This window comes from Macaca mulatta, chromosome X, assembly GCF_049350105.2.
Source record: "Macaca mulatta isolate MMU2019108-1 chromosome X, T2T-MMU8v2.0, whole genome shotgun sequence".
In the NCBI taxonomy this organism is placed as follows: Eukaryota; Metazoa; Chordata; class Mammalia; order Primates; family Cercopithecidae; genus Macaca; species Macaca mulatta.
In genome coordinates this window covers 71,558,285-71,570,381 of record NC_133426.1, presented here as the reverse complement: position 1 = coordinate 71,570,381, position 12,097 = coordinate 71,558,285, and the positions used below count along the sequence as shown (strand labels likewise).

The 12,097-nt window shown below is 36.3% G+C and overlaps 1 protein-coding gene across 5 annotated transcripts in view; it reads right to left on the bottom strand.

Annotated features, from left to right (window-relative positions):
- ZC3H12B (zinc finger CCCH-type containing 12B) overlaps nucleotides 1-12,097 on the bottom strand; it is a 425,024-nt gene that overhangs the window by 39,278 nt on the left and 373,649 nt on the right. For 3 of the 5 annotated variants that reach the window (XM_015127587.3, XM_077989675.1, XM_015127585.3), the window contains one exon: nucleotides 2,739-2,850. The exons of the other annotated variants lie outside the window; for them this stretch is intronic. The gene's annotated coding sequence lies outside the window, so the exon portion shown is untranslated. The remainder of the gene's footprint in view (nucleotides 1-2,738; nucleotides 2,851-12,097) is intronic. 5 annotated transcript variants of the gene reach the window in all.

The window sequence follows — 12,097 nt, the reverse complement described above, 5'->3', positions numbered from 1 at the left end:
ACTCAAGTTCAGACCACTAGGCTAGGTGATTCCCCTCTGGCTAAGGCTGCTTTAAATGCTCCCTCCATTAGCTCAACAGGTGAGCTTGGTCTGGTTTTCCTCTCTGCTCTTAAAGGATAGCACTGAGATTAATGCCTCACAATTGCTGTGCTCGCCTTCCTCCAGCATCCAAAGAAGCTCTCTGTACCACACTGCTGCTGCCAAGGGTGGGGAAAGGGTGGCATTCAAGATTCAGGAATGTTTTTTTTTTTTTCTATCTCTTTAGTGCATCTTTAAGCACTATAGAGTTAAAACCAGGTATTATGAGGGCTCACCTGATTTTTGGTTCTAATGAAGGTTTTTGTTTTGTTTTGTTTTTTCCTCTGTAGATAGTAATTAAATTGGTGTCCCTGTGAAGGTGATGACTGGTGGAGACTTCTATTCTGCCATCTTGGTCCTCTCTGAAAATGCATTTTGTAATATTGTTTCCTTGGAAAATATGTTTGCAGCTGCAGAAAAATAACTAACATTACCTTTGGATTAAACACCTATACTGAGTACTGCCTTGAAATGATTACCTACTATGAAGTACAATCTGATCCAAAATAGTGGTAAATTCTTCCCTGAGATGAATTATCACCTAGGTAGAGATTATTATCCAGATTAAGTAAACTGAAAAATGAAGCTGTTGAATCTTCTTTTCATTTTCTGTGCTTTGCGTTAGAACATCTCCCCAAAGAGTCAGGGTTTTTATTTAGGAATAAAATGACTGGACTTCGCTTTTAGGAGTATAATTCAGTAACAATGAGTAGAAGAACTAAGTAGATGGCTTTCCCGTCTTCCCCTTGCAAATTTTTTGAAGATTCTGCATTGAAATAATTATAACACTTTGATTTCAATCAACATTATTAAAATCTTTACAAGCATAAAAAGGTGAATTCCATACAATTTGTTAGACTGATGAAAAATCTGTAGCATTACTGTCTAAAAATAACAGAATTTGAGAAGAGAATGACAATAACAAGTTATAGATAAGTTCCCTTAAGAGATTCCAGAGTCTTTTTAAAAGCACCAGATGAGGCATAGATCTGATGATCTTGAGTTTATTTCCTACTCTGAAATTTTAAAATTCTCAGATTTCTAAAATTCTCTGAGTTGTCTATCCATAAACCAGTTTCTCACAGCCAACTCTATGGGCACATATAACATATATTCCCACTTTCATACTTTGGCAAAATAACAATAACAGCACTGATAACACTGATTGATGCTTTGGTATTTTTTGTTTATTTTAAATATTTTTTATTTTAAAATACTGTTTACTTTTTACTATAGTCACTCTGTTGTGCTAGCAAATACTAGGTGTCATTTATTCTATTTTTTTTTGTACCCGCTAACAATCCCCATTTTCCCTATCCCCCGACTACCATTCCCAGCCTCTTGTACCTACTCTTCTACTCTCTATTCCCATGGGTTCTGTTGTTTTTATTTTTGGATCCCACAAATAAGTGAGAACATGGGATGTTTGTCTTTCTGCCTGGCTTATTTTACTTAACATAATGACCCTCAGTTCCATCCATGTTGTTGCAGATGACAGAATCTCATTCTACTTTTATGGATGAGTAGTACTCAATTGTTTATATGTATTACATTGTCTTTATCCAGTCATCTGTTCAACACTTTGGTTGCTTCCAAATCTTGGCTATTGTGCATAGGGCTACAATAAACATGGGAGTGTAGACATATTTTTGATATACTGATTTACTTTCTTTTGGGTATATATCTAATAGTGGGATTGCTGTAACATATAGTAGTTCTTTTTTTCTTTTTTTGAGGAACTAATAAACTGTTTTTCATAGTGGTTGTACTAATTTACATTACCACCAACACTGTATGAGGTTTCCCTTTTCTCCACATTCTTGCCAGCATTTGTTATTGCCTGTCTTTTGAATAAAAGTCATTTTAACTGAGGTGAGATAATATTTTATTGCAGTTTTGATGTGCATTTCTCAGATGATCAATGATATTGAGCACCTTTTCATACACCTGTTTTCCATGTGTATGTCCTCTTTTGAGAAATGCCTATTCAGGACTTTTACCCATTTTAAAATCTGCTTATTATATTTTTCCTATAGAGTTGTTTGTTTTAGCTCCTATGTATTCTGATTACTAATCCATTGTCATATGAGTAGTTTGCAAATATTTTCTCTAATTCTGTAGGTTGTCCATGCATTTTGTTGATTGTTTTCTTTGCTGTGCAAAACTTGTGATCACATTTGTCCATTTTTGTGTTGGTTGCCAGTGCAATAAATAGCACTTAATAGTGTATTACTCAAGAAATCTTCACCCGGTCCAATGTTCTGGTGAATTTCCCCAGTGTTTGCTTTTAGTAGTTTCACAATTTGAGGTCTTAGATTTGAGTCTTTAATATGTTTGGATTTGAGTTTTGTATATGGTGAGAGACAGGGATCTAGTTTCATTCTTCTGCATATGGATATCTGGTTTTCTTAGCACCACTTACTGAAGAGACAATCCTTTCCCCAAAGTGTGTTCTTGGCACCTTTGTCAAAAATGAGTCCACTGCAGGTGAACAGGCTTATCTCTGAGTTCTCTATTCTGTTCCACTAGTCTATTTGTGTGTTTTTGTGCCAGTACCATGTCATTTTGGTTACTATAAGTATTAGTACATTTTCATGCTGCTATAAAGAAATAACTTAAAAATGGGTAATTTACAAATAAGAAAGGTTAAGTTGACTCACAGTTCTGCAGGCTTAGCAGGAAGCGTGACTGGGCAGCCTCAGAAAAGTTACAATCATGGTGGAAGGTGACGGGAAAGCACACGCATCTTCGCAATGGTGGAAGCATGCACATCTTCACAATGGGCAGGACAGGAGAGAGAGTGAGGGTGTAAATGTCACACTTTTAAGCCGTCAGATCTTGTAAGAACTCATTCACTATCGTGAGAACTGCACGGGGGAAATCCACCCCAATGATCCAATTACTACCCACCAGGTCCCTTCCCTGACACATGGGGATTACAATTTGAAACAAGATTTGTGTGGGGACACAGCCAAATCATATCACTATAGTTCTGTAGTATAATTTGAAATAAGGTAATGTGATTACTCCAGTTTTGTTCTTTTTGCTCAGGATAGCTTTGGCTATTCTGGGTCTGTTATGGTTCCCCATAAAATTTTGAATGCTTTTTTCTATTTCTGTAAAAGTATCAACGGTATTTGGATAGGGGTTGCATTAAATCTATAGATTGCTTTGGGTAGAATGGACACTTTAATATATGGATTATTCCCATCCACAAACAGAGAATACTTTTCCGGATTTTGGTGTTCTTTTTAATTTCTTGCATCCATGTGTTTTAATTTTAATTTAAAAAAATTTCACTTCTTTGGCTAAGTTACTTCATTCTACATATTTTTTTTTTCATTTGTAGCTATTGTAAATGGGATTACCTTCATGATTTCTTTTTCAGATTATTCTATGTGGGCATATAGAAATGCTATTGATTTTTAATGTTAACTTTGTATCCTGCAAATTTATTGAATTTGTTTATCATTTCTAATAGATTTTTGGTAAAGTCTCTAGGTTTTGTGAAGTACAAAATGATATCATCTGCAAACAAGAATAGTTTGACTTATTTAATTTTAATTTGGATGTTCTTCATTTCTTTCTCTTGTCTGATTGCTCTAGCTTGGACTTCTAGTACTATGTTGAATAACAGTGGAGAAAGTGAGCATCGTTGTTGTATTCCTGATCTTAGAGGAAAGGCCTTCAGGTTTTCCCCATTCGGTATAATACTAGCTATGGGTCTATTGCATATGCTTTTTATCATATTGAGATACGATTCTTCTATACCTAGCTTTTTGAGGGTGTTATTCTATTATGAAATGATGTTGAATTCAGTGAATCTCTCTCAGAAACCCTACAAGTCAGAAGACAGTGGGGCCCAATGTTCAATATTTTTAAAGAAAAGAATTTTCAACCCAAAATTTCATATCCAGCCAAACTAAGTTTCATAAGTGAAGGAGAAATAAAATTGTTTACAAGCAAGCAAATGCTGAGGGATTCTGTACCACCAGGCTGCCTTACAAGAACTCCTGAAGGAAGCACTAAATATGGGAAAGAAAACTGGTACCAGCCACTGCAAAAATACACCAAAATATAAAGAACTGTGACACAATGAATAAACTGAATCAACCAATGTGCAAAATAATAAGCTAGCATCATGATGACAGGATCAAACTCACATATAACAATATTAACATTAAATGTAAATGAACTAAATGCCCAAATTAAAAGACACAGACTGTCAAGTTGGATAAAGAGTCAAGACCCATAGGTGTGCAGTATTCAGGAGACCCATCTCACATGCAAAGATACATATAGGCTCAAAATAAAGGAATAGAGGAATATTTACCAAGCAAGTGAAAAGCAAAAAAAAGCCGAGGTTGCAATCCTAGTCTCTGATAAAGCAGACTTTAAACCAACAAAGATCAAAAAAAGACAAAGAAAGGCATTACATCATGGTAAAGGGATCAATGCAACAAGAAGAGCTAACTATCCTAAATATATATGCACCCAATACAGAAACACCTAGACTCATAAAACAAGTTCTTAGAGACCTACAAAGAGGCTTAGACTCCCACACAATAATAGTGGGAGACTTTAACACCACACTGTCAATATTAGACAGATCAATGAGACAGATTATTAACAAGAATATTCAGGACTTGAACTCAGTTCTGGACCAAGTGGACCTAATAGACATCTACACAACTCTCCACCCCAAATCAACAGAATATACATTCTTTTCAGCACCACATAGCACTTACTCTAAAATCAATCACATAATTGGAAGTAAAACACTTCTCAGCAAAGGCAAAAACAAAAACAAAAACAAAAAAAATGGAAATTATAACAAACTGTCTCAGACCACAATGCAATCAAATTAGAACTTAGGATTAAGAAACTCACTCAAAACCACACAACTATATGGAAACTGAACAATCTGCTTCTGAATAACTACTGGGTGAATAATGAAATTAAGGCAGAAATAAATAAGTTATTTGAAACCAATGAGAATGAAGACACAATGTACCAGAATCTCTGAAACACAGTTAAGCAGTGTTTAGAGGAAAATTTATAGCACCAACTACCCACATCAGAAAGCAGAAAAGATCTAAAATCAACACCCTGACATCACAGTTAAAATAACTAGAGAAGCAAGAGCAAACAAATTCAAAAGCTAGCAGAAGACAAGAAATAACTAAGATCAGAGTGGAACTGAAGAAGATGGAGACACAAAAAACCCTTCAAAAATCCATGAATTCAGGAGGTGGTTTTCTGAAAAGATTAACAAAATGGATAGACCAATAGCCAGACTAACAAAGAATAAAAGAGAGAAGAATCAAATTGACTCAATAAAAATGATAAAGGGGACATCACCACTGATCCCACAGAAATACAACCTACCATCAGAGAATATTATAAACACCTCTACACAAATAAACTAGGAAACCTAGAAGAAATCAATAAATTCCTGGACACGTACACCTTCCCAATACTAAACCCGAAAGAAGTCACATCCCTGAATAGACCAATAACAAGTTCTAAAATTGAGGCAGTAATTAACAGCCTACCAACCAAAAGAAAGGCCAGGACCAGACAGATTCACAGCCAAATTCTACCAGAGGTGCAAAGAGGAGCTGGTACGATTTCTTCTGAAACTATTCCAAATGATAGAAAAACAGGGACTTCTCCATAACTCAATTTATGAGGCCAGCATCATCCTGATTCCAAAACCTGGCAAAGACACAACAAAAAAAGAAAATTTCAGGCCAATATCCCTGATGAACATCCATGCGAAAATTCTCAATAAAATACTGGCAAAACAAATTCAGCAGCAAATCAAGTTGGCTTCATCCCTGAGATGCAAGGTTGGTCCAACATACGCAAATCAATAAATGTACTCCATCACATAAACAGAGCCAATGACAAAAAACACATGATTATCTCAATAGATGCAGAAAAGGCCTTTGGTAAAATTCAACACCCTTCATGCTAAAAACTCTCAATAAACTAGGCATTGATGGAACATATCTCAAAATAATAAGAGCTGTTTATGACAAACCCACAGCCAATATCATACTGAATGGGCGAAAGCTGGAAGCATTCCCTTTGAAAACTGGCACAGGACAAGGATGCCTTATCTCACCACTCCTATTCAACATAGTATTGGAAGTTCTGGCCAGGGCAATCAGGCAAGAGAAAGAAATAAAGGGTATTCAAATAGGAAGAGAGGAAGTCAAATTGTCTCTGCAGATGACATGATTTTATATTTAGAAAACCTCATCATCTCAGCCCAAAAACTCCTTAAGTTGATAAGCATCTTCAGCAAAGTCTCAAGATACAAAATCAATGTGCAAAAATCACAAGCATTCCTATATATCAATAATAGACAGAGAACCAAATCATAATTGAACTCCCATTCACAACTGCTACAACGAGAATAAAATACCTAGAAATACAGCTTAACAACTCAGAAGGGACCTGAAGGACCTCTTCAAGGAGAACTACAAGCCACTGCCCAAGGAAATAAGAGAGGAGACAAATGGAAAAACATTCCATGCATATGGATAGGAAGAATTAATATCATGAAAATGACCACACTGTCCAAAATAATTTATAGATTCAATTCTATTTCCATCAAGCTACCATTGACTTTCCTCACAGAACTAGAAAAAAACTACTTTAAATTTAATATGGAACCAAAAAAGAGCCTATATACCCAAGACAATCCTAAGTAAAAAGAACAAAGCCAGAGGCATTATGCTACCTGACTTCAAACTATGCTACAAGGCTACAGTAACCAAAACAGCATAATACTGGTACCAAATCAGATATATAGATCAATAGAACCGAACACAGGCCTCAGAAATAACACCACACATCTACAACCATCTGATCTTTGACAAACCTGACAAAAACAAGCAATGGGGGAAAGGATTCCCTGTTTAATAAATGGTGTTGGGAAAACTGGCTAGACATATGCAGAAAACAGAAACTGGAGCCCTTCCTTACACCTTATACAAAAATTAACTCAAGATGGATTAAAGACTGAAATGTAAAACCTAAAACCATAAAAACCTTAGAAGAAAGCCTAGGCAATACCATTCAAGACATAGGCATGGGCAAAGACTTCATGGTTAAAACACAAAAAGCGATGGCAATAAAAGCCAAAATTGTCAAATGGCATATAATTAAATTAAAGAGCTTCTGCACAGCAAAAGAAACTATCTGAGTGAACAGGCAACCTACAGAATGGGAGAAAATGTTTGCAATCTATCAGTCTGACAAAGGTCTAATATCCAGAATTGACAAGGAACTTAAACAAATTTACAAGATAAACAAACAATCCCATCAAAAATTGGGTGAAGGATATGAACAGACACTTCTCAAAAGAAGACATTTATGTAGCCAACAAACATGAAAAAAAGCTCATCATCACTGGTCATTAGAGAAATGCAAATCAAAACCACAATGCGACACCATCTCACACTAGTTAGAATAGAGATTATTAAAAAGTCTGGAAACAACAGATGCTGGAGAGGATGCAGAGAAATTGGAATGCTTTTACACTTTTGGTGGTAGTGTAAATCAGTTCAATCATTGTGTTAGACAGTGTGGCAATTCCTCAAGCATCTAGAACCAGAAATACCATGTGACCCAGCAATCCCATTACTGGGTATATACCCAAAAAATTATAAATCATTCTACTATCAAGACACATGTACACGTATGTTTATTGCATATATTGCACTTACACACCATGAAATACCATGCAGTCATAAAAAAGATGAGTTCATGTCCTTTGCGGGGATATGGATGAGGCTGGAAACAAAACCAAACACTGCATGTTCCCACTCATAAGTGGGAGTTGAACAATGAGAACACATGGACACAGGGAGGGAAACATTACACGCTGGGGTGTTTCGGGGGTTGTGGGGCAAGGGGATGGAGAGCGTTAGGACAAATACCTAATGCATGCGGTGCTTAAAACCTAGATGATGTGTGATAGGTCCAGCAAACCACCATGGCAAATGTATATCTATGTAACAAACCCGCACGTTAAGCACATGTCTCCCAGAACTTAAAATAAAATTAAAAAAGAAAGGATGTTGAATTTTATCAAATGCTTTTTCAGCATCAATTGAAAGGATCATCACTGCAGGACACAGTCCAGCCAGTGTCCATGGAGCAACTACCTTGTTCTCTACTAGCTCCATGTCTAGAGCCCAGTTTCTCCAGGCCCAAGGGACCAGCAAACCATTGCCCTTCATCCTGTTGGGCCCCATATCCTCCATTGGCTCACAGCCTCAGTCAACCAGGGACCTGACATCATTGGAAGAGCATGGTAATGAGGCGCTGCCTGAGGAGAAGCCACACTGTGATGCAAGCTTGCATGAATTATCACAGTAAAATTCACTGTAATTCACATAACCACACCAGTGTTATGAATCAAAATCTGCCTGAAAAGAGATATCTTAGTTTTCTCAAAATCAAAGACTGTTTTAAAAAACCACACAGCTGCTGAATAATCAACCTGTGAAACAGAGATGTTTCTCGAATGAAACAGTAAATGTGCCTGTAATAATTATTTTATAAGTCAGAAAATTATATTTGTCTCCATCTTTTCCCCCATAGTATATTAAACAAAAAGGTAAATAAGGTATAAATAGATTTTGTAAACTTTTCATATTGAAAAAGCCATGAAGTAAGTAGACAAGACAGATATTCTGTAAATTGGAGGGGGATATAGGACATTTTTGAAAAGGTACAAAGTCCTCAGATGGGCTTAGAAAATTCACTGTATAATCCATATACCATTTTACTTGACTGGCACATCTTCAGGTGCTTGTGTTTACTGTGTTCTTGCCATTAACTAAATGTCTCAGTCTGTCCCAGTGTAATAGGCTGTGAATGTTCTTGTATTATAGTTTTATTGTTGGTCTCTTTGCATCGATGACACAATAGCCACAACATTTTAAAATTATTGTTATTATTGATACCTAGTTTTACTCTGTTTTTCCAGAGAAGATGCTTGATATTATTTCTATTTTGTTGAATGCTTTAAGACTGACAAGTTGATGGGTGCAGCACACCAACATAGCACAAGTATACATATGTAACAAACCTGCACGTTATGCACATGTACCCTAGAACTTAAAGTATAATAATAATAATAAATAAATAAATTTTTTAAAAAAAGACTTGTTTCTTGACCTAACATATGGTCTATCCTTGAGAATGACCCATGTGCTGAGGAAAATAATGTGTATTCTGCAGCTGTTGAATGAAATGTTTTGTAATTATCTCTTACGTTTATTTGATCTATAGTGCAGATTAAGTCTGGTGTTTGTTGATATATTTTTATTGGTCTCAAAGATATATCCAATGCTGAAGGTTGGTTGGGGGGGGTGTTTGAAGTCTCCAGGCATTATTATATTGGGCTTTATCTTTTTCTTATGCTCTAATAATATGTGCTTTATATATCTGGGTGATCAAGTGTTAAGTGCATATACATTTGCAATTGCTATATCTCCTGCTGAATTGACCACTTTATCATAATATAATTATGGCCATTGCCTCTTCCTATAGGTTTTTTTTTTGTGTGTGTTGAAATCTATCTGATGTAAGTATAGCAACTCCTGTTCTTTCTTTGTTTCAAATATTGTAGAATATCTTTTTCCATTCCTTTATCTTCAGTCTATCTGTGTCTTTAAAAGAGAAGTCTGTTTCTCATAGGCAACAGATCACTGGGTCCTTTTAAAATCCATTCAGCCACTCTATGTCTTTTGATTGTAGAGTTTAGTCCATTTACATTTGATGTTATTAGTAACACTGAATAATTACTAACATTCAATGATAAGTAAAGACTTACTCCTGCCATTTTGTTAGGTGTTTCCTGGTTGTTTTGTAGTCTTCTTTCTTTCCTTCCTTCTTGTCTTCCTTTTAGTGCAGGTAATTTTGGCTGGTGGTATGCTTTAATTTCTTACTTTTTTTTTGTATCTGTTGTTTATTTTTTTGATTTGAGGTTACCATGAGGCTTGCAAATACTATTTTATAACCCATTATTTTCAGGGTGATAACATCTTAACACTGTTTACCTAAACAAACAAGAAAAAAGTAAACCAATAAACACTTTACACTTTTAAATTAATTTCCAGCCTTTTCAATCTTTTAATTTCTATTTATATCTCACAGTACTGTCTTTGACTTGAAAAGCTGTAGTTATTTTTGATTGGTTCATCTTTAAGTCTTTCTATTTAAGATAGGGGGAGTTTACAAGCCAGAGTTATAGTGTTATAATATTTTGAATTTTCCTGCGTGCTTACCAACTCCAGTGAGTTTTGTAAGGTCAGATGATTTATTTATTTATTTATTTATTTATTTATTTATTTATTTATTTCTGTCGCCCAGGTTGAAGTGCAGTGGCACGATCTCCACTCACTGCAAGCTCTGCCCCCCGGGTTCATGCCATTCTCCTGCCTCAGCCTCCTGAGTAGCTGGGACTAGCGGCGCCCGCCACCACACTCTGGCTAATTTTTTTGTATTTTTAGTAGAGACGGGGTTTCACCGTGTTCGCCAGGATGGTCTCGATCTCCTGGCCTCGTGATCTGCCTGCCTCAGCCTCCCACAGTGCTTGGATTACAGGCCTGAGCCACCGCGCCCGGCCTCCAGATGATTTCTTATTGCTCACTATCCTCCTTTCTTTCTGATTGAAGTACTTCCTTTAGCATTTCATGTAGGCTAACTCTGGTATTGGTAAAATTCCTCAGCTTTTGTTTGTCTGGGAAAATCTTTATTTCCTCATTATGTTTGAAGAATATTTTCATTTGGTTAACTGTTTCTTTTTTTCCCCCAAAGCCCTTTATGTATGTCATGTCACTCTTTTGTTCCTTGCAAGGTGTCCACTGAAAAGTCTGCTGCCAGCTGTATTGAAGTGCCACTGTATATTGTTTGTTTCTTTTCTCTTGATGCTTTTAGGATCCTTTCTTTACCCTTGACCTTTGGGAGTTTGATTATTAAGTGCCTTGGGGTAGGCTTCTTTGGGTTAAATCTGCTTGGGGTTCTGTAACCTTCTTGTACTTAGATAGTGATATTTTTCTCCAGGTGTGGTGAGTTCTGTGTTATTATTCTTTTGAATAATCTTCTCTACCTTCTCTTTAAGATCAATAACTCTTTGATTTGCTCTTACGAGGCCGTTTTCTAGGTATTCTAAGTGTGCTTCATTGTTTTTTATTCTTTTTTTTTTTTGCCTCCTCGGACTGTACATTTTCAAATAGCCTGACTTTAACCCCACTAATTTGTTCTTCTGCTTGATTAATTCTATTAAAAGACTTTGGTGCATTCTTCAGTATGCCAATTGCATTTTTCAGTTCCAGAATTTCTACATGATTATTTTTAATTATTTCAATCTTTTCATTAAATTTATCTGATAGAATTTTGAATTCCTTCTCTGTGATATCTTGAATTTCTGTTTCCTCAAAACAGCTATCTTGAAATCTCTATCTGAAAGGTCACATATCTCTGTTTCTCTGGGATTGGCTCCTGGTGCCTTATTTAGCTTGGTGAAGTCATGTTTTCCTATATGGTCTTGATGCTTGCAGATGTTCTTTGGTGTCTGGGCATTGAAAAGTTATGTATTTATTGTAGTCTTCACGATCTGGGTTTGTTTGTACTCAATCCATCTTGAGAAGGCTTCCTGGGTATTTGAAAGGACTTGGGTGTTGTGATCTTAGCTGTATCTGCATTAGAGGGCAACCCAAGCCCAATAATACTGTGGTTCCTGCAAACTCATAAAGGTATCACTTTGGTGGTCTTGGATAAGATCTGGAAGAATTTTATGTATTAAGGCAGAAACGCTTGTTTTCTTCCCTTACTTTTCCCAAACAAACAGAATATCTCTCTTTGCTGAGCTGCTTGGAGCTAGGTGTGGGGTGACTTAAGCAGCCCTGTGAGTACCACCACTGGGTAGGTGCTGGGTCAGACCTGAGGCCAGCACAACACTGGGTTTCACCCAAGGCTCATTGTAACCACTGTC